This window comes from Ambystoma mexicanum, chromosome 8, assembly GCF_040938575.1.
Source record: "Ambystoma mexicanum isolate Mex_15411 chromosome 8, UKY_AmexF1_1, whole genome shotgun sequence".
NCBI classification, from domain to species: Eukaryota; Metazoa; Chordata; class Amphibia; order Caudata; family Ambystomatidae; genus Ambystoma; species Ambystoma mexicanum.
In genome coordinates, this window is record NC_090929.1 from 384,418,199 (window position 1) to 384,438,651 (window position 20,453).

The 20,453-nt window shown below is 42.5% G+C and overlaps 1 long non-coding RNA gene across 1 annotated transcript in view; it reads right to left on the reverse strand.

Annotated features, from left to right (window-relative positions):
- Positions 1–20,453, reverse strand: part of LOC138471966 (uncharacterized) — a 492,884-nt gene that overhangs the window by 92,021 nt on the left and 380,410 nt on the right. Inside the window, exons 3-4 of the long non-coding RNA XR_011268540.1 lie at positions 13,765–13,899; positions 10,167–10,229 (exon numbers count right to left, since the gene is read on the reverse strand). This is a non-coding gene — a long non-coding RNA (uncharacterized lncRNA). The remainder of the gene's footprint in view (positions 1–10,166; positions 10,230–13,764; positions 13,900–20,453) is intronic.

The window sequence follows — 20,453 nt, forward strand, 5'->3', positions numbered from 1 at the left end:
CAGTGGAGGTCACAAGCTCTAGGTGGGCTGCCTAGCTTTTACCGAATACTTATCTACAATTGAATATATCCGACCAAACGGAATATGTGCCAGAAACGACCTGGTTTGCGGGTCTGAAACATATCAAATTTGTTGAGACTAATCCCACTGCAGCAAGTTCATTTTTAAATCATACTGGGCTGTTTGATAAATTTCATCAGATCCCAGAACAGTGTATTATTACTTCCAAAGACATTGAAATTCTGGAACTGCCTGCATATGACAGTATGACTAATTGGGCCTCTGTTGCATTTGTCTCTGCTGTGGTGGTTGAATGTATTTGTAAACATGCCAGGAGGTTGCAAGAATTGGGTCTTGAGGTTTCGGTTTTTCAACCTTCTAAGCCAGTTGATAAATGTGCAGCCTAAGGGCAAATTTGTGATTCTAATACGAATGTGCCAGCAAGTCAGTATTTGACTCTCCAAAATAGGAACTCTTTTTATCAGCCTACTTTGTATATGCAGAGAACTAAACAAGAGCCTTGTAGGATACCTGGTCATTGGACTCAGTGAAATCAATGCGTTGTTCATATAGAAATAATTCAGATTCCTCTTTTAATATTTTGTCATGGAATAATCGGGGCTATCCATCTTTCGTCAGTAATACGCAGGGAAGAGAGAAGATTATGACTGCCCAGATATTCCTACTACAAGAGACCTGGCTAACCTCCCCCTTTGAATTAAATGGGTATTCATTGGGCTTCCATTTGGCCCTGCCGCCTATTAGGGGTCGTCCCAAAGGAGGAGTGTGCATAGGATCTCAATGTGAGTCCTCACTATGTGACTATACTGGGGCGAAACCGCACGATAACCTCTTGTGTGCCACCTTATGTAGATTCCTGGATGGAAACATGGTTACATTGTTGGCCACTCTCTATGACCCTCCTGTGGGCAGATCTACCGATGATCTTAGGACAGTTGCCATTCTAATCTCAACACCCTTACTCGCACCTTTGAGATCTGCAAATCTGTTTTCAGTTGACCAGTGTAAGTTTGAGCTCCTTCGGTCCACCGCACCCTGATGCCTGCAAGCTTTCGGCGCGTTATATAGAAATAGAAAATAGAAATATATTTCAAGCTTGGCGCATGAAGTTCCCACAAGGAGGTATTATATTTACTGGGGACTTTAATGTGAACTGTTCAAAAAACCCCTGTGGGCTGAAGGGAAGGGAAATCTTGCTCGGGTACCGGTTGGAAGCGATGGCTGAGTTTGACTTGTTTCCTCTAGCATCAACGGAGTTTAAAAATTATGTTAAATGGACAAACGGAGTCTATAGCAGCCATATCGACTTCATATTTGCCAATGCAGTTATTGCTCATTTGATATGATAAGATGTTTTATTTATATCGCGCCTATACACAAGTGTATCAAGGCGCGAAGAGGCAAGGGAGGGGTACAAGGGACTACAAATCTGTCCTGTGGCCACGAGCGCATAATGGGAAAGAATAAGATCCAAATTAGGAGTCCTCCCGTCCCCTGCACACGATCTACATACGCCAGGAAGGCAGTAAATGATTCAATTAATCGAAGTAATGTACACTTTGAGCCAGTACTCAATTTAACAAGCAATATGCATAGGCAGTTTTTGTAAAGCAAGATTATTTAATTAACAAAGAATATTTTAAGCAAAGCACATCAGTGAGTCCAATGTCAATGGCTGACCCGTTTTCAAGGTAGTCCCCCCTTCTTCAAAAAGAGCCTAATTGGACTGTTGATTGAAGTCACACATAGAGAAAAGAGAACATATTGATATATTTTATAACCCTTCCATGGATAGTATGTACAGTAGAAGATAGACAAGTAGAAGTTGAGCATTCATGCCGGTAACGTGTGTCAAATACTGCATAAGTTTCTAGGCTCGGATAACTGAATTCAGTCTGTCTACGATAGGGAACCCCAAGTAGACTCGCTGTAGAGAAGTAGATGTAATCAGGAACTTAAAAAACACTCTGGCATTAGTCTAAATGAAAGGGTAGAGCAGCTCTCTGAAGGGTTTAATTTATTCAGCAATTCTGTGTGAGTTTCTAAGCTAGGGTAACTGAATTCAGTCTATCTACGATAGGGAACCCCAAGTAGACTCGCCGTCAAGAAGTACGTGTAGTCAGGAACTTAACAACCACTGGTATAAGTCACAATGTTATGGTAGAGTATCTATCTGAGGAGTATCTATGGTATAAATCACACTATGTCAAAAGAAACAAAGTGGCCCAAGCGTTCTGATAATGACATCAAGTGGGGAATGAAGAGTCATAATGTGGGTGCCTAAGTGCACATGCATGATCCTAATCTAAAATCAATACCTGCTAGAAACGTAAAAGCAGCACGCAGCACTCTGTGCAATATTCCCATTCATTAGCCATTAGGGCAGTAATAGTATGATGTATACAGCGGCGAAGGTCCGCCTATTCATCGGAATTCTGCACTATATGTCATAGATAATGGAAAATATAGAACGGACATGTGCTCTGATACATAACAGAAAGTAAAAAATAGGTGACACTCTCCATTACAGAATTCATCGCAACAAATGCTATGTAGAATCAAGCAAATGGATAGGATCTCAACAATATTCACCCCTTGATTAATGATGTGGTGGAAACACTGTAGTCTACATGGAAGGTAAAATGGTTGTAAGATTAGTACCCTAAATATTATGTTATACAGAAAGGCTAATAACATGGTCTGAGTAAAGTCTATACCTTGGAAAATAGTTGTAGAGCGCTGTAAGCGGCTGTTCCAGTATCAATGGCCAGGGCAATCAGAACTCATAAAATCCAATGTGATACATCGGGGTTATGGCCTTACGGGCCACACGTTCGTAACTCATCGCCTGGTGAAATAAGTCGAAACAAGGTATAGAGCCTAGAACACGACACGTACACAAAATGAATATGTAATGGGAGATACCATAATGAGTGGGGCTGATAACGGTAGCCGTGTGTAGCAAGTACCTTAAAGTAAGGCGTGAATAAATCACGGAAATCGCTCCAACGGCGGTAACCAAGGCAACCAGGGTCCGCGTCTTGGCGATGTGGCGAGCGGGTACAAGTGGTAACTCAGCCTTCATGGAAAGTGTATGGGATGCGATAAGTGACAATATTTGAAAGCATTGTTCACAAAATCCTGGAGAAAGAATGCCGATCGATTATACCCGAGGCCAGAGATGGCTTACCATGGCAAACCGTCCCAAAGCTGGATTTCGATACTGAGTTTACAATCCTTTTGTACTAACTGTAGGAGGCAAACATTTATAGCTACATGCCCTGGATACAGCACATGTGATTTTAAATGGAAACAGTGTAAAAAGTGAGACTTGCCTGAAGAGCCTGCAATATAGCCCTAATCATTGCTAGAGATTACATATTTTGGCTAGATATCTTGATAGCGCATGCAGAGAATGGGGTTGTGAAAATTATCCTGAGATTATTGTTGTAATGGACATACTGAAAGACACCGTGGATAAATCTTTCACTGAGAAAATCAGAGATCACACTACGACAATAATAACGAATACATGATGGGCTTTTTAATTATGCTTCAATAAAAAATGTAGAAACACATTGAATGATGCCGGATAGTTCAGCAATGGTTGTGCACAGAGGAGCAGTCACGTTAAACTCTTTGGCCACTGAACATTAGCAGTATTGTACAGATGTCGCATAGGAAGTTGTTCAACAGTACTGGTGAGTAACAGGAAAAGGCGTGTTTTCCCGTCATGTTATTTAAGGCTTGAGATTTTGCGGTGTGACAGATTTCCACTGCATATAACATTCTGTGTCAAAAGGTAATGTTAGGGGATTCCAGCTGGGTGAGCTCTCCAGCAAATGGGTGTGTAATTGGATCACTAAGAATCACACACACACACACACGTAGAAATATTTCTGTGCAGAGTCTACTGACAGCTGTCAGGAGACATGGTCATTTTTCATAAGTAACGTAACCTTCAGCAGAGAAATGTGCACTTGGCATACTGGAGAGCCGCCTCTATATACTTTCTCTTAAAAGCCTGGAGGCATTTGGAAGGAAAGTGAATATCACAAAGTTGTACCTTTGCACCCCTGATATTATTTGCTGAAAGATGTCACTAAGAGTAATACTGACACCCTACCCATCTTTAGGAAAAACTAAAAACCTATCTTTTTGCATAAAAGCCTTTAAAGTCTGTGTCATCATCTGTCTACCATCTGAACCCAGATGCAGATCCTGCTTGGATCTTTGTGATATGCGCGATATAAATTCAAAAATCTAAATCAAATTCAAAAGCAAGAGAATGTATAATATTGACCCAAATGCAAGGTTCTAAATGATTAGAGATTTTCTAAAATGAAGCCCCATGGTAAAACTCCATGTAAAGTCTGGCTTTGGCCCTTAGAGCTGAGGCACGAGCCGACCCATTGGTAAAAACGCATGTCAATTTTGCAGGCTAATATTTTAAAAGTAATTGAAGTCACATAATAACACATGCTTTATTTATCAAAGGTTACATTTCCCTTATCGACAAGCAAAACTGCATTCGTAGGCCTTCCAAGAAAGGAGCCTGTGGCTCAGTGGACAAATGCATCTACTGCAGAGGCCTGTGCTTGACCTCATGGGCACGGGTTGTAATCCTGGCAGTCCACTCAGCACCTCATACTTCCACTGTCAATATAAGGAGTATCAATAAGTTGGGTAACAACAAACATTTGTTATCTGTCAATAGTGCCAAGATGCCCCTCTGGAGGTGAACGTACACTCCAGCAATACGACTGTCATGTTAAGATTGATTTACTCACATTGTTACCATGAATGACTTCCACTGAAAAGGCAGTCATGCTTAACAGTACTGTATCCTCATGATCTCTGCTCCCTCCATGCAATAAATGCAGTGACGTGTTAGGGAAGTTTTCCTAAAGTCCTACTGGTAGTAAGGCTTAAGTAAGCTATCTCAGTGGCTTGTAGATCTCCAACTCTTAGTATCGGTCTGCACTAACTCAGGACCTTGGTAGGGTGGCAGAGCAGTCAGACTTATCTTAAGAGGAAGATGTGAGCTGCAGGTAAGTACAAAGAACCTTAGCTAGACATGCACATCAAAGAAACTCTTCCACTTATAATTTATATTAAATTATATATTTATTATATAAACACCAGAATCACTTTAAATACTTTAGACGTTTTCACTAAAATACTTGGGAATACACCTCAAAGGACACTTTCACTTGTGTGTATATTCGCGGTTACATTTGTAGCAACGTTAGAAAGGGAAAAGACGTTATCGTGTTATCGGTTACTAGGCGCACCTGCAGTTTTTAACAGTTCATACGCTAATACATTTACTCTGCAAACACATATAGTAAAGTCACTTTAAGGGAGGAAAATGGTTAGTTAGTGTAACATTAGCCTGGTTCAAGGTTCTAGAGGGGGTTTCTTCACAGAGCAATTATTTTAAGTCAAAAAAACGCAACCCTAACTAAAGGCAGTTCGGAGAGGGCTCGAAGCCTTGACAAGCAGCAGAATACAAAGAGTTCCATAGGATTTCTTCCAGTGTCTAGTGTTATAGAAGCAGCAACAAGGGAGACCTGTAAAAGGACTTGATGAAGAGACACAAGCAGCAGCTTGAGTCAGAGGTCAGAGGTAAGAGGGGGTGACCCTGGACACCTCTAGGTTCACTCCAATGCTCTGGAGCAACTTCTTGGAATCAGGTAAGCAATACCTTTTCCACTAGAGTACCTTAGGTTAGAGGAGAATGTTCGTCCTGGATGCTCCACGATGTTGCAGCTCTGGATCTGGCCTCCAGATTCCTTGGTCTGATGACTGAAGGCAAGACAATGGACATGATCTCTCAGCAGCAGTCTCCAGGGAGGAGCTGGGGCACAACATTCAGCAACTTCTTAGTTCACTCTGGGGTTTTGCCACCTTTTCTGCAGCTCTAACAAAGGACACAGATCGTCCAGTCAATCTTTTTCGCTTCCTGCAGTCCCGTACTCTAGTGGGAGGGTCTGGGCAAGTTAGATAGGATTTCTGGGGGATCCTTATGGGTTCAGCAAACACTTGGACGGATTCAGCCTTTCCACGATGATGCACCTGAAATAGGCAGCAGATCTTGTAGTATTGGGGTTCCACAGCTCTTGAAACTCCTAGGACTTCGTGAGATGGCTCAATTCAAAGTTCGTCTTGGGCCTGGTTGTTCCCAACAGCCAAAGAGAAGGAGTCATCCTCTTCGGAGCTCCTCTGTTTTTATAGAAAACGGGGTCAGGGCAGCAGTGGGTTCTTCAGAGTATTGCAAAGGATCTGCAGGCATCTCTGGTCATCTTCTTCTTTGGTTACTTCAGCTTCCAGTGGTCAGCTTGCTTTTCACTCCAGAAGCCTCACCTTTTATACAATTCCAGCACACACTCCTCTGCAATCTCTCTCATCATTTTACAGAAGGGGGCATTTGGCTGTTCGATCAGGACAGCCAGACCCCATGTGGGAGCTGGCCCTATTCAGGCACTCTGGCAGACAAAGGACGGGGGTGGAAGACTCCTCCCCCACTTCCTGCCTGCCCCGACACTCTGGAACCTAGGCCGGCATACCCAAGGGTTCCAGTCAAAGGCAAAACATACACACTGACCTTCCCCTCCCAGAATGGTAGAAGAAGGGCGGAAAAAGACCTGCTACAGTTCTAATGGCGAACAAAGAAATGAGGCCCCAAGTTGGTACTTGGGTGCTCCTATTGTGCACTACCAAGGCTATGTACATAGCCTGCGGAATACAAATTCCACAATAGTTGGTAGAACACATCCACTACCACCAGCCATAACTAGGAGATTGTCTTAGTGACTAAAAAGTCACAGGAGTAGAGAGAAGGAGCATACGAGGTATCCCTTTGGCACTCTACTGAAGGTGGTGTGTGCCAATCTCTCAGACTATAGAGTTTTGGGAGAGACACTAAGTATCTCTCTATCTTTAAGAACTGTAGTTGAGGATATAGAAAAATAATCTTAAAGGAGGACCCTAAGGGTCCCTAGAAACACTGCCCATAAAGAGCTGCGTGCTGCAGTAGGAAAAACACAGATGCCTTTAAGAGCTATGGAGCAGATAGACTTCATACTACAGGTAGAATACAAAGAATAGAGTTCCAAAAGACAGAGCCCACGAGAATAAATGAGTGAAAAAAGTCTCCACTCATTCAGGATTGAAAGAAAAAGGATGAGAAGTCCAGCGAAAAGTGCTGGGGGACTCACTAGGAAAGGTGCTGAAGCCTAAAAATGATAAATCTCCCCAACAACATGTGCATTTACTGTGGAATGGTCATATACAATTATACTACAAACTCAACATAAATTACAGTTTACAGGTTTAGGTTTGTAAAGAGTCCCAAGGATTTTTGTTACATCTCTGGTTGTCAGGGACAGATGCAATTTTCTCAGGGATGCCTAATCTTTCTGAAAAGCATTGAATTTCTGCCTTTGGTGCATCTGTGCAGCTTTGCCATCCTGTCAGAGCATGGTTATGGAAACTGTATCAATTGTAATGTATTCTGTATTTTGGATGGGCAGAGGAGTGACTTACACATTTCTTCAAGTAAGCTAGTTTACACACATTCATTGATTGCAGTGTAGCAGGCAAATTAATATAATTAATTCACTATTGGAGTGCTACCATAAGACTCAGCAATCTGCAAAGCATTTTAGCATTCTATAAACCGATTCATGGTGAGTTTGGTTTTATGGTTGGTCTGGTACTAGCTGGTAATTTTGGCTGCGTTTCTAATTATTACATTGTGCCTTCTCAAACCAATATTATTAAAACCCTTCGTAGAACTGACACAATTTGGGAACGCATTATTAGTTTGGTCCACCGTGACGCAAACAAACCTCCAATCACCAATCGAAATTGGGAATCAAACTGAAGACGGATGGTGAGAAACATATCTTTTTATGGATTTACTAGCAATTGAGAACTGCATGCATTCAAGCACAGGAACAAGCAGAATACTTGCATGTGATATTTATTCATGCACCCAATTTTAAATCATTTCGGCTATACCGCACTAATGCATTTGTATATATACATATCATTTCATCATCACTTGTTCACCAAACATTATGCCTTTGTTTACATTATGCCGCGACATCAGTCACGTACCAGCACACTTTATTAGATATTCTTTGCTTTTGCACGGGTATCCTTGGGCTTATTCACTTCATACTAATAACTCTGTATTTTCAGAACTTGCATTGACCAGTAAGTGAATACAACTTACAATTCAGGTTTCTTATTACTTTTTGCTTTTGTTTTTCTCCTGACCTTTATGCGTCCTCCAATGCTCCACACATGACTGCTGGGTATGTTTACAATTAGTTTTTTATAATGTTTTTGTTATTGTGGCAATAAGACCCGAGGTGGCGGGCCAATACCGCCCCAGGTAATGCCCGGGGCCGTAGTTATAACAAAGCCCTGGGCATTACCGTGGGCGGTATTGGCCTGCCGCCGAGGGTCTTATTGCCATTAGTACCCCGGCCTGTTAGACCGGGGTCCTAATTGTTTTTTTTTTCTGTTCCGAAACGTTTAAAAAAAAAAAAGACCAAGAAATTGACCGCCGCCATGGAAAGGGAAAACAGAGTTCGTTTTCCCTTTCCATGGCGGCCATCGGGAGCGGACGTGCTGGGAACACAAGTGTTCCCAGCTCATCCGCTCCTAAAAAAAAAGAAGCAGAAGGTAAGTGGGGTTGGGAGGGTGGAAGGGAGGGAGGGGAAGAAAAAAAAATAAAACGTACCTGCGTCCCCGCTGGGGGACGATGGAAGCCTCCAGCCGTGTGGAGGCACGGAGCGGGGATGGCCTGCTCCGAGTCTCCACACTGCTGGAGCCTGCTATCGTTCCCCAGCGGGGACGCAGGAGCAAAAAGGTAAGTGGGGTGGGAGGGAGGGAGGGAGGGAGGGAAGGGAAAAAAAAAAGAAAAAGCTTACCCGAGTCTCCGGCGGGGGGCGAGGGCAGCCTCTCAGCCGCGGGGAGGCTCGGAGCTTCAAACCTCCTCATGGGCTGATAGGCTGTCACGCCCCTCCCGCCGGGGACAAGGCGGCTGGAATCCCGGCCGAGAATCAAAGGATTTTCGGCTGGGTAATGACCCGGCAAGAGCCAATCAAAATGCTTGTTGCATTCTGATTGTCTCTCGCCGGGTACTAATGTGTTGTATGAACCTCTGTTCTCTTGCTTCACTCTATATTGTCTGAACAACCGTTCATCTGCTCTATTCTGTGACCACAACTATACTTTGTTTGTATGTATATGTAACTTTGGATGATTTTTCCAGCCTTGAAAATGACAAGAGTCGAAACACGTGATGGCTGACCTTCTATAGAATAAAGAAAGTGGGCCTCATTACTACCCTGGCGGAATGGGTTTAACGGCGCCGGTAAAGGTGCCGGCACCGTTAAATCCATTCCGCCTTATGACGAGGTTCCCTCGCGGGACCTGCTCTGGACATCTTTTCAGACCAGACATCCTTTGTGGGTCCCGCAAGGGGACCAGCATGCTAACAACGGGCCCGTTACTAACGTGCCTGCTTTTAGCATCATCCCCATGCCCATTAAGCCCTATGGGGCCTTGAATGGGAATGAGGATGGGTTCCTTGAATGAGGAATTACCGGGCCCTCCAAGGTTGCAATGGCCCGGTAATCCCCCATTCACGGAACCCGGACTCAGACCCGAGTTTGGAGGCAGCCATGCCCTTATTAAGGGCATGGCTGCCTCCAAACTCGTAATGAGGCCCAGTGTCTACATTACTAATATTTACAAAACATGTGGACTATTATTATTTACGTTCTTGGTTTGATATTAAGGCATAAGTGAAATCCACCTGTTACACACTAATCAATGTTCTATAATCTGTTGGTGCCGATGGGTGCATATACTCTGTGACACTGATGACGCAGCCTGGCCGATCTTATTAGTGAGAAGTGGGCATATCGAACATTTCTTGGTCCTAGACCCATACCCTATTTTTTGATTACACACATTCATGTTTGTGAAATGCCTCTCACCGAAACAATCTAGAGCAAGTGAAATCCAAAATTTCACAGGTGTAGGCCTTGAGCTGGAGGAATATTTTGGAGGGTCACAGCAAATAAGAGATAAACAAACAAATGAATCCGGAATGGTCAACATACCTATCAAGAGGACCTTCTTTTCAAATTCCACTGGTTGAGTGAGATGTAGAAACATGAGACAGCCTAGAAATTAGGAAAAAGCCGTTTAAATTAGATAATCGATATTCAGGAAATCACTGAAGGGACATAATAAACAATGTTGTTGGTGCCATCATTATATCATTTATTGCAACAGGCAACATGTTCATTACCCAGAACGTAAAACTAAACTGTATTCACTTAAATAACACTGAACAACAGTCACCCTTGCTAGAAGGGTTCTGGATGACAGGGTAAGATTATTTTTTAATATAGTACTTAATGTTGGATTCATCCAACATTTAGGTGCTGTAATACTCAGTGTATTATTAGCCAATGCCATGGTACTCATTTATGCAAACATCAACCTCAAGTGACTTTCCAGTGGTGAGCAAGGTTTTTGGTATGTCTAGTCCTGGGGTGTACCTCTGGTGCTTCACAGGAGCCAAGAAAGAGAGCCACTCTATTGCGGTGAAGGTTTTGACTCTTTATTACTTCACTTCTCAGGTACAGGCTAAGATCAGAGGTAATTGATACCAAGTAGATGGATGAATAGCAGAATACTGACAATCCTGGAACCTTGGACTTGTAAGATGCTCCCCAGGTTCCATATGCGACAGCATACCTCACAACACTCCACTCACCACTACAGTTTTCTTGAAAAAGAAAAAGGCAAAGTGTGCATGTGGATGTCCAGAAGAGCAGTGAAAGTAAATCTATCTGTAGCCAGAGCTACACCCTGACAAAATCCTACCTCATCATGGGAGCATCTCTGTGGCTATGCAGTTTGTCAAAACACTGCAGACCAGGTCCGAACTGGGGTTCCTGAAAGCAAACAGTCTAATACACTAAAGTCTTCAGCTTCAGGCTTAACCAGAACTTTAAAGCAACTAATTAGGGTAGTGGGAATGCTCTGCCAGACAGACCGTCTGCTTGGTAGGAAAAGGCCCAAGAGAAGAGGGAGAGGCACAGTGCTTAATATCTGAATGTGCTCTTGCTTGGTTCATGATTTCCAGAGGAACAAGAACTGAACCATAGCCAAACATTTGGCTCGAGCCAGGCTTGAGGCCTTATTGGCTTGCCCACCTCTACTGAGAACCCCCATCCATGAGGCTAGCAGCGTAATTAGAGTTGTGTGGTTGAATGTATCAAAGGCTGCAGAAGGGAATCCAGGAGACATTATTCCTATTTGTCCATGATATGTGTTTCATCCAAACAATTTACGGTTTCTGTTTTGATGCTGCATCACATTTTGAACCCCCATTGATAGTCTTGTAATAGACTCTGTTGCTCCATTTTATTGTGCAGTTATAGGGCTATGGTTTTCTCAAAGACCTTTCATAAAAAGGTTGCTTGTTTCTCAGGTGATAATTTGTGTGGTCAAACTGATTGTGACCGTTTGTCTATAAAAGTGAGTATATTAATCCTGTTTTGAGTGATAAGGGGGAGGTCTCTAGTAAGAGAAACACAATGATTATTTTAAAGGGTGGCAAGACTGCTTGGCTCATAATTGATTTGCTAATGTTGGTGGAAAGGATGTCATCCTTGTATCTAGTGAGCTTGAGGGATGTAAGGATGTTGGTGAGTTCTATATATATATATATACATATATATATATATATATATATGATAGGTCCTTTTAGCCAGAGAAAAGCAATCCCTAGCTTTTGATTGGGTGGGTTATCTGTTACTCACCGAACCCACATTAGCTCATATTTGGCAAACACTTGCTGTCTGACACATAGACTGATAGGCTAGTTTTAACCCCAGCTGAACACAATTACACATTCTTCATCTTTTGCCAAGAACAATTATGATAACATCACTTGTCAATTATTATATGCTCTTCAAGGTTCTGCCAAGTTTAGTCAGTGTCTCATACCATGGAAAAACAAATAAGTTCATTTATTTGATGCCAAGTAATGCAGCTGGTTTTGTCAAATTGGTCTTCAAAAGTACATCATGCCCTTCTTATTATGACTTTTGTTTGCATTTCCTGCCAAATGCCAAATTTATCCTCCCAACATAATTATCTCACAGCAAGATGCTGCCAAAGATCATTCCTTTATCTGCACGAGTCAGGACTTCAACACCTGCCCTTAAGACACCAGTTTATGTTTGAGCATCCATTTTAAAATATATCCCAGTCTGCCTACTGTACTACCAAACGGCGAGTCAATATTTCATTTCTTACTTTGTATCTCTTTTTCATCATATAATTTTACATATTCATGATATGTGTGTAATACTTAAAGCACTCTTCACTTCCTGGGTCATTCTAACTCACTGTTATGATTCCTTCAAAGAAAGTTATTCCTTGTCACTGTTATGAATCACACGTGTTTCACCAAAATACAATCAAATGGTTCATCAGGAGGGTATTGTTAACATCAATCTAGATATATAGAACAGTAAAATGAGTAATAAGAATTAAAATGTCAGTTGCATAGCCGCTAGACATCACGTTATGGTTCTCTCTTGTTAAACAATGAGATTATTGTGTTGATATAATCAGTAGAGGCTGTTAATAATAGAAATTAATATTGTATGTTTACAGGGTATTACATTATACAGTTGAGCTATATATACATTTTATTAATTCCTATAGGCAATCAGATCTCAAAATTAATGTATTTATAGTAAGGTTACTCACTTGATTGAAGAGTTGTCCTCACTTGATTGAAGAGTTTGAGGCGGAAGAACACAGGTGACTCTAGGAAAGTATTCTTTCATTTGAAATAACATTGGGAAGCCTCAATGCAAGAGCACCTCACCTATGCAGCCCGGCCATCAATGCACATAACCATACATGTATAGCTTCCAAGAGAGCAAGCACTGGTTGCTGAAAAGGCTGCACACATTTTTCTTGACCTCAAATGACCATTGATCTGCCTATCACGTTATCTGTACTCAATTGAGGGGAGAGGGGTCTGGCACCCCTATACAAAATTATGCAAGACCAGTTGATGGAAAACACCAAAAACAAGAACATTTGAGAGCAGTTATGCCTGGCTATGGTTCCCACCCATGATTAAGACAGCTTGGCCAAGGTTGTTGAACAGTTAATGGCCTGGAGCACAGCTAACACCATTGAAATGAATGTGCAGCAGTCCAAAGCTGTCTCTGCACAGAACCCCACCAGAAACAAGGCAACATACAAGCACAAGGTAGAAGGAAACAATGATCTTCTTAACTAAGCACAATGCATTTAAAGTCAAAGGGTCCACTGTGGCTTTCCTTGATGCAGAGGATGATGAGAGCCCCAAAGTCGAGTACCTCCATGAAATCCTCTGCCTGGCAGGACCTACAAAAAATGAAATGCCTGCCAGACTCATGGTGCAGGTGATCATTGCTGGAAGGGCATTTCCTGATGGCGGATTCTGGGTCATTCTACTCTGTAGATCGTAATGATTGTTAATGGCTAACGCTGAATAAACCTTATTACTACTCTATAATCCCTGGGAATGCAAGGAGAAGCTGCAGGTACAAATCTTAAAATTGCCCAGTGAACGTTTCACCACAACATAATCTGGACAATATACTGTTATCGCCAGCAACTTCCTGAAAAAAGAATACTTACAAAAAGCGCAGTACTCTTGGTTAGGTATTGACTGCCGCAATGGGCCACCCATGCTCCACATCACTCTTCAGCCAGGTGCAACTCAGCAAGTACTGATGATAGGGGATAACTCCCAAACTGGACTTGCAGCACCATCTACAGCATTTGTAAATACAAACGAATAGATACATTAACTCGCCATATGATTTACAGAAGTAATCAGCAAGAACATTGACAGTCTAAATGGGTTCAGACATGGCACCATTCTCAAGCTCACTGCAATTCAAGTGAAACACCAGGGGCAAAAAATACATTTAATCAACAGGACAAACTTGAAAGCCTAAGTAGTTGTTTGGGAGCAACATCATTGAGAAAGTTGAGGCCACCACTAGCTGGCACCCTTAATTTTTGACACACAATGTGGACCAACAGGGACATAAGGATGTGTGTCAATCTGCATGGTCTCAATCTCAAAATAAGATTAATGTCAATGTCTAGCCCAACATAAAGGAAATGATGGCCCACATCAAGGGCACTTCTGGTTTCTCTACGCTTGACCTGAGATCTGCACACCACCAAATAGACCTGAGAGAGACATTGAAGGAGCTCACATTTGTCATACCCCTTCTGACACCTACCAGTTTATTTGAATGTCCTTCAACTTGGCATCAGCCACCACCATTTTCCAACACATGATGGATAATCTCTTAAGGACCATAAAAGAAGTGACATACTTTCAGGAAAGCGTTTTGATCTTTATGCATTCTGTAACCAGGTATCATGAAGTCTTCAACCACATTTTAATTATCATGTATTAGGTATTATCATGTACCTAATGGTAAAAGTGAGACAATTTAAGTCGTTTGTTAGGGAGGTAGTCTACGTTGGATATACACTTTCTGCATGAGGTGCAAAGCCCCAACTAGATTTGCTACTTGCCATCCAAAAAGTCATCTCCCACTCAACAAACAGAGAAATGCTTTCTTTGCCGGGTCTCAGAATTTGATGCCAAATTTGCAAACGACTTTGCATAGGTGGTTGAACATAAAGAGAGGGGTCCATTTAACGTGGGACCATTAAGATTAAAACGTCTTCCAGAAAGATGTAAGGCTGATTGTCAAGGTCCCAGAATTGTAAAGTTTTTTTTTTTACAGAGAACTGGACAATTCTCACTGCTGGTGCCAGCAATATGGGCCTGGGCCCAGTCCTCTAAAAAAAGTTGAGGGAGGGAGCTTACAATTACCATCATGACTTGTGTCCCTGGTGTTGAACTCTCAGTGATGGTGTGGTAAACCCTTGCGCACGCATGGGGCATCCATCATTTCAGGCAGTTCCTGTGGAGTGCATCATTCATGTTACACACCCATCAAAGGCCCCTTGTGCATTTGTTTAGAGCATCTGCACTAGCAGGATGTCTCCCATGAAGGCATGGTTGTCAACGAAGATCCAAGAATATAAAGATGAAATTGAATTCAGACACAGCATCATAATGTTAAGGTCGACTGCTATCTCATCAACAGACATTATAATGGCAATGAAAAACATTCGGACCTTGTCTGTTAGCTAAATCGTAAAGGAAAAGTGGGTAGAAGGCATACACCAGGGCATGATACAGAGGGACACCATGCCTCAGACAGAATTGGGTGGCCCCCGCCAAGATCATGGAAGAAGTACCACACCTCCTCTACGTATTGAAGGGTGAACGTTCCATGTGGAAAGTTGATCAATTGGTGACATCAACTGGTGTTTGGGAAGGCTGCAGCAGGTTGCCTATCAAAGACATTTAGGCATCTCTGTTACCAAGAGAAGATTTAAAAGAGATTTCTGATGGCCTGCCATTGATTTTGACACAGGTGTTGATGAGCCCATGTCAGGTCTGTTTTGAAGCTGACAAAGTTCTAGAAACAAAGTGGGCTTCCTTCACACTTGTTAGTGTTCCGGACGGTCCTTGGTGCAAAGTAGCCATTGACCTGGCTTCTCAAGCTTTCAAGCTTTCACCAGAAGAGCATTATTCAATTGTTGTAATAGACCATTCATCCAAGTGGGCCAAGATATATTTTTTCAGGGCTATCCATACAGCTGCTGTCATAGAGTTTATGAGAGGTCTCTTACAGGAACATTAATTGCTGATAGCAGAGTTTAATTTCTTTCTGCTGAGATGATAGTTTCCTGGGGGAGAAAGTCATCCATGTATTCCACCTTCCCTTTTGCCAGCCACTTCCCTTTTGCCAGCCACAAGAGAATGGAAGTGTGGAGTGGCATACGCCCTTCATCATGGCATACATTTTCAGGACACTGTTGTTTTCATGATGTTTTGTCTACAGGTCCACACCCTATTCCAGCACAGGATTTAGCCCTTTTGAGGTGATGAGAGGGACACACACAGCCTAGCACACAAACCCTGGTGGGTAGTCAATCATTGTGGGATGGATTTGTTAGCCCCCATAAATACAGAGCTTGATGGGCAGGATATTGGCCAGCCAGGAACCCATCAAATTCATGCATGTAACACACCATTCTACACTCATTCCTCTCTTCCAAATAGGGGAAAAGGATAGACTGCTGTTCCCGGGTAATGTCTCTCAAGGACTATCCAAGTTCAGCCTCTCAATGTCAGTTGCCCAAGTTTACAAGGTGACTGTTGACAGATCGCAGCTGCATGTTTAATGCAGAGAGAGTTGATCTTGCTCCTAGAAGTCATACTGGTCTAAGTAGTACTCTTAGGAATTCACCCAAAATCACCAACATTGTCCATCATGTTGCTGTGGACAGAGAGCTGCTGCGTTCTAATTGTCCTCCCAAGAATATGGGAGTAGTCACTACCCCATAAGGGAAGTCCCCAGTAATGGTCCCCTATACCTCAGAATGGATGGTTTTACCATCACTGAAAGAGTCACGCTCCAGGCACAACAGTCTAAGATTCCTTTCAGATACCACAGTTAGGCTGAAAATGTAACCTCTCCCCATCCCCTCACATTTCCTTGCAATAGGGAGGGAGTGACGTTATCACCTTAACTTGTTTTTTCACTTTTAGTTTGAGCTATTAGGTGACTCTTTCGCACCAACTGTTAGCCAACACTATTGCATAAGAGTGCAGATAGGGAGATATGGTATATGAGGAGGTACACAATGTTAGGGTATTTGCCCACCCATTGACTGCCCATGGCCTTGCTTATCCCTATGGCCATTCCCACCCAGCTCCTGCCCCGCCCAAAATACCTCCTCATGGGAACTCTTTGAGCTCCCTTTATTTAAGCCATACCATCAAACTTTGCACTTGAAGTGCCTGCCAGTGTTTTTTCAAAGCAGTCTTCTATGAGTTAATGACTTAAATGAAGTTGTAAACACCCTACGGGCGTATTCAAAATGTCTTAACCAAGTTAGCCATCGGCCACTCTATTTATAAGAACTATGTGTGTTCTTCACTGAAGTCCTGTTAAAAATTGGAATGGGCAAGGACAACAGTTTTGGCTTGTGTATAAGGATTAGAAATTTGCCAGACACGGTTAGACATTTGCCAGGCACTGCTACTAGATGAGCAGATAGTCGCAGCATTTTGCACCTGCTATCATCAATGGCCAGTTAATACCACTACGGCAGTGTCTAGCAAGTTCTTTCCCATGCCTACATAAAAGGCCAAGCCTTTGGCATTGCCAATTTTTGTTTTTCTCCTCCTCACCTTTAACTTTTCCCTATTCTTGCAGCTTGTGAGAGCCCACTCTCCCTTTTGTTTAGACCCTCTCCTTGCAGTCAGTGGCAGCTCGTCCATAATCGGTCAAAGGACATTGACCCACCAACCCTCGCCCAAACTCATGCACCTCTCCGAATATACAATCAGAGCAGACCAGAGCGGCGTGCTGCATTATCTGCCTCCGGCTCCTGCTCACCCAGGAGCAGCGACCAGGAAGCGCTCTGCTTCCTGGTTCCGGCCCATGCGCGAGCAGAAGCCGGTAGAGGAAGCCACAGTGGAGCTCAATCAGGACCAGAGCTCAGCACAGGTAAGAGTTTTATTTTTTTATGGAAAATAAGTGTGAACGAATGAGTGTTTGATGTATAGATGCGCGTGTGAATGAGTGTATGTATGTGTTGTGTGAATGTGCGTGCACATGTTTTTTTGTGCTGAGGTGGGTGGGGGTCAGGCGCAGCAACAACATATTTTTTACTGGGCATCTAAAACAGATGCACAGTAAAAAAGGATCATTGTTTCTTTTATCAAAGGATCATGTGTTATTACGTGGCTAGACTGCCATTTTGGGGCAGCCAGTCTAGTCGTTTCTTACTGTGCCATGACTTTATTTTCTGGGCATATTTGATAAAGGGCACCACCTCTAACATATGTCCCTAGGCTCTATTCGTATGGTTATGAGGCATTGAATATTAGGAGGCTCACTCATTTATTTTCGGTTTTTAACCACCAAGTTTTTTTGTTTTTTCTCATTCTGTTTGTCCTAATGTGTTTTATCAAGGGTCTACGTCTTCAAAACAGACTCCAGATCCACAATCAAGCCCTTATGAATCACACAAAGATTTTATCTACGAGAACTACTGAATGATATATCGATACTCATGCATTAGTATGTTCTAGGTTTATATCTTTAATACATAGTGCGCCCTGAAGAAGGCGACTACTGGTTCGTTCAATTGAACCAGATAGGCTGAATTCGCCGAAACTGTTTTGATATTTTAAGATCATCTATGCACAGTATGTACAGTAGGCACTTAGCACTTTTTCTGCATCCAGCACTTTATTCCTTGGTTAGCATTCGTTTGCAATCAGCACTCAATTATTAATTGGGTTTACAGCAATTCTATCCTTTGAATGCAACTTATAAATGAGACAGTGATGTTTTTACCTCGATCAATACAAGGTTATGAATTATGGTAGTTTAATTGTGTCTGAACATTTCGAGGCATGAGATTTGACAACAATTTTATACATAAATTAATTCTTCCTTTTCATTGATGTTTAGATGTTTATATATCATGCGATTTTACTATGATAATAAATTAAAAATTAAAATGTGAATATTTATGTCTGAGCTTCCTCCTCTTCTTTGCCTCTAGTTTTTACAATTGAGTACTCTGACTAATATAGTACTTTTCCATGTGAACTTCTTTCCCCTTCCGGGGTTTTCTCGTGCTATTTTGTTGTTTCCCAGTTCCATGGTTTAGGGGTTACCCATCCGTTGTGATACAATACAAGCCTTTGGCATTGCCAATGTTTGTTTTTCTCCTCCTCACCTTTAACTTTTCCCTATTCTTGCAGCTTGTGAGAGCCCACTCTCCCTTTTGTTTAGACCCTCTCCTTGCAGTCAGTGGCAGCTCGTCCATAATCGGTCAAAGGACATTGACCCACCAACCCTCGCCCAAACTCATGCACCTCTCCGAATATACAATCAGAGCAGACCAGAGCGGCGTGCTGCATTATCTGCCTCCGGCTCCTGCTCACCCAGGAGCAGCGACCAGGAAGCGCTCTGCTTCCTGGTTCCGGCCCATGCGCGAGCAGAAGCCGGTAGAGGAAGCCACAGTGGAGCTCAATCAGGACCAGAGCTCAGCACAGGTAAGAGTTTTATTTTTTTATGGAAAATAAGTGTGAACGAATGAGTGTTTGATGTATAGATGCGCGTGTGAATGAGTGTATGTATGTGTTGTGTGAATGTGCGTGCACATGTTTTTTTGTGCTGAGGTGGGTGGGGGTCAGGCGCAGCAACAACATATTTTTTACTGGGCATCTAAAACAGATGCACAGTAAAAAAGGATCATTGTTTCTTTTATCAAAGGATCATGTGTTATTACGTGGCTAGACTGCCATTTTGGGGCAGCCAGTCTAGTCGTTTCTTACTGTGCCATGACTTTATTTTCTGGGCATATTTGATAAAGGGCACCACCTCTGGCATATGTGAAGTAGGACACAGACCCGGGCCATTCTTATAGAGGTTAGGTAGGGGGTTCATTTGCCAAGTGTTTTGAAGTTTTGTTTACCCAGGACCCTACTGCAACAGAGCTCTGGAGATTAGTACCCCAGAAGGAGCAGTATATTGACCTGTTTTCGGTTAGTCTGATTATTGACAACATTAATTTAATTATATGATGTATAGGTTTTCCTTGTGCACTTTTTTGATTGATTTCTCATGTTTCCACTCAGCATATAACAACCTTTGCACAAATATTGTTGGACTGTATGCACAAGCACATTTGGACCTTTTTATCTTTGTATAGTTGGAACATGTGGAATTTGTATCTGAATCTGTATGAGATCAGAGGTCACGTGTTGATCATTGCCTAAGCGATGAAGGTGGCTAGGTTTGAAACAGCTGTGAATAACAATAAACATTCTTCTTGAATAAACAATTGTATTACGAATAGAAGAGTGCCTGACACAGTGCTGCATTAAAGAAAGTAGGAATTCAATTTAAAATGCATGTATGCATAGAAGCGTGTTCATGGCAGGAGCCCTTGTGTTAGTATATGTGATAAACCAAGCATGGTATGTGATATTACTTGGCTAGACTCTCATTTTGGGGGCAGCCATTCTAGCCCTTTCTGTCATGATCCACAGAACACGCCAATTTTGGACCTCATGGTCCTTGTCACAACGGGGCTTGTACTCCTTGATACTCCCGCAAAACAGAAAGGTGGTGGTAGGAAGGTTTTGAATTAATCATAACCACGGGCAAAGCTCTGGGCAACCCTCCAGACCATCGTTTCTC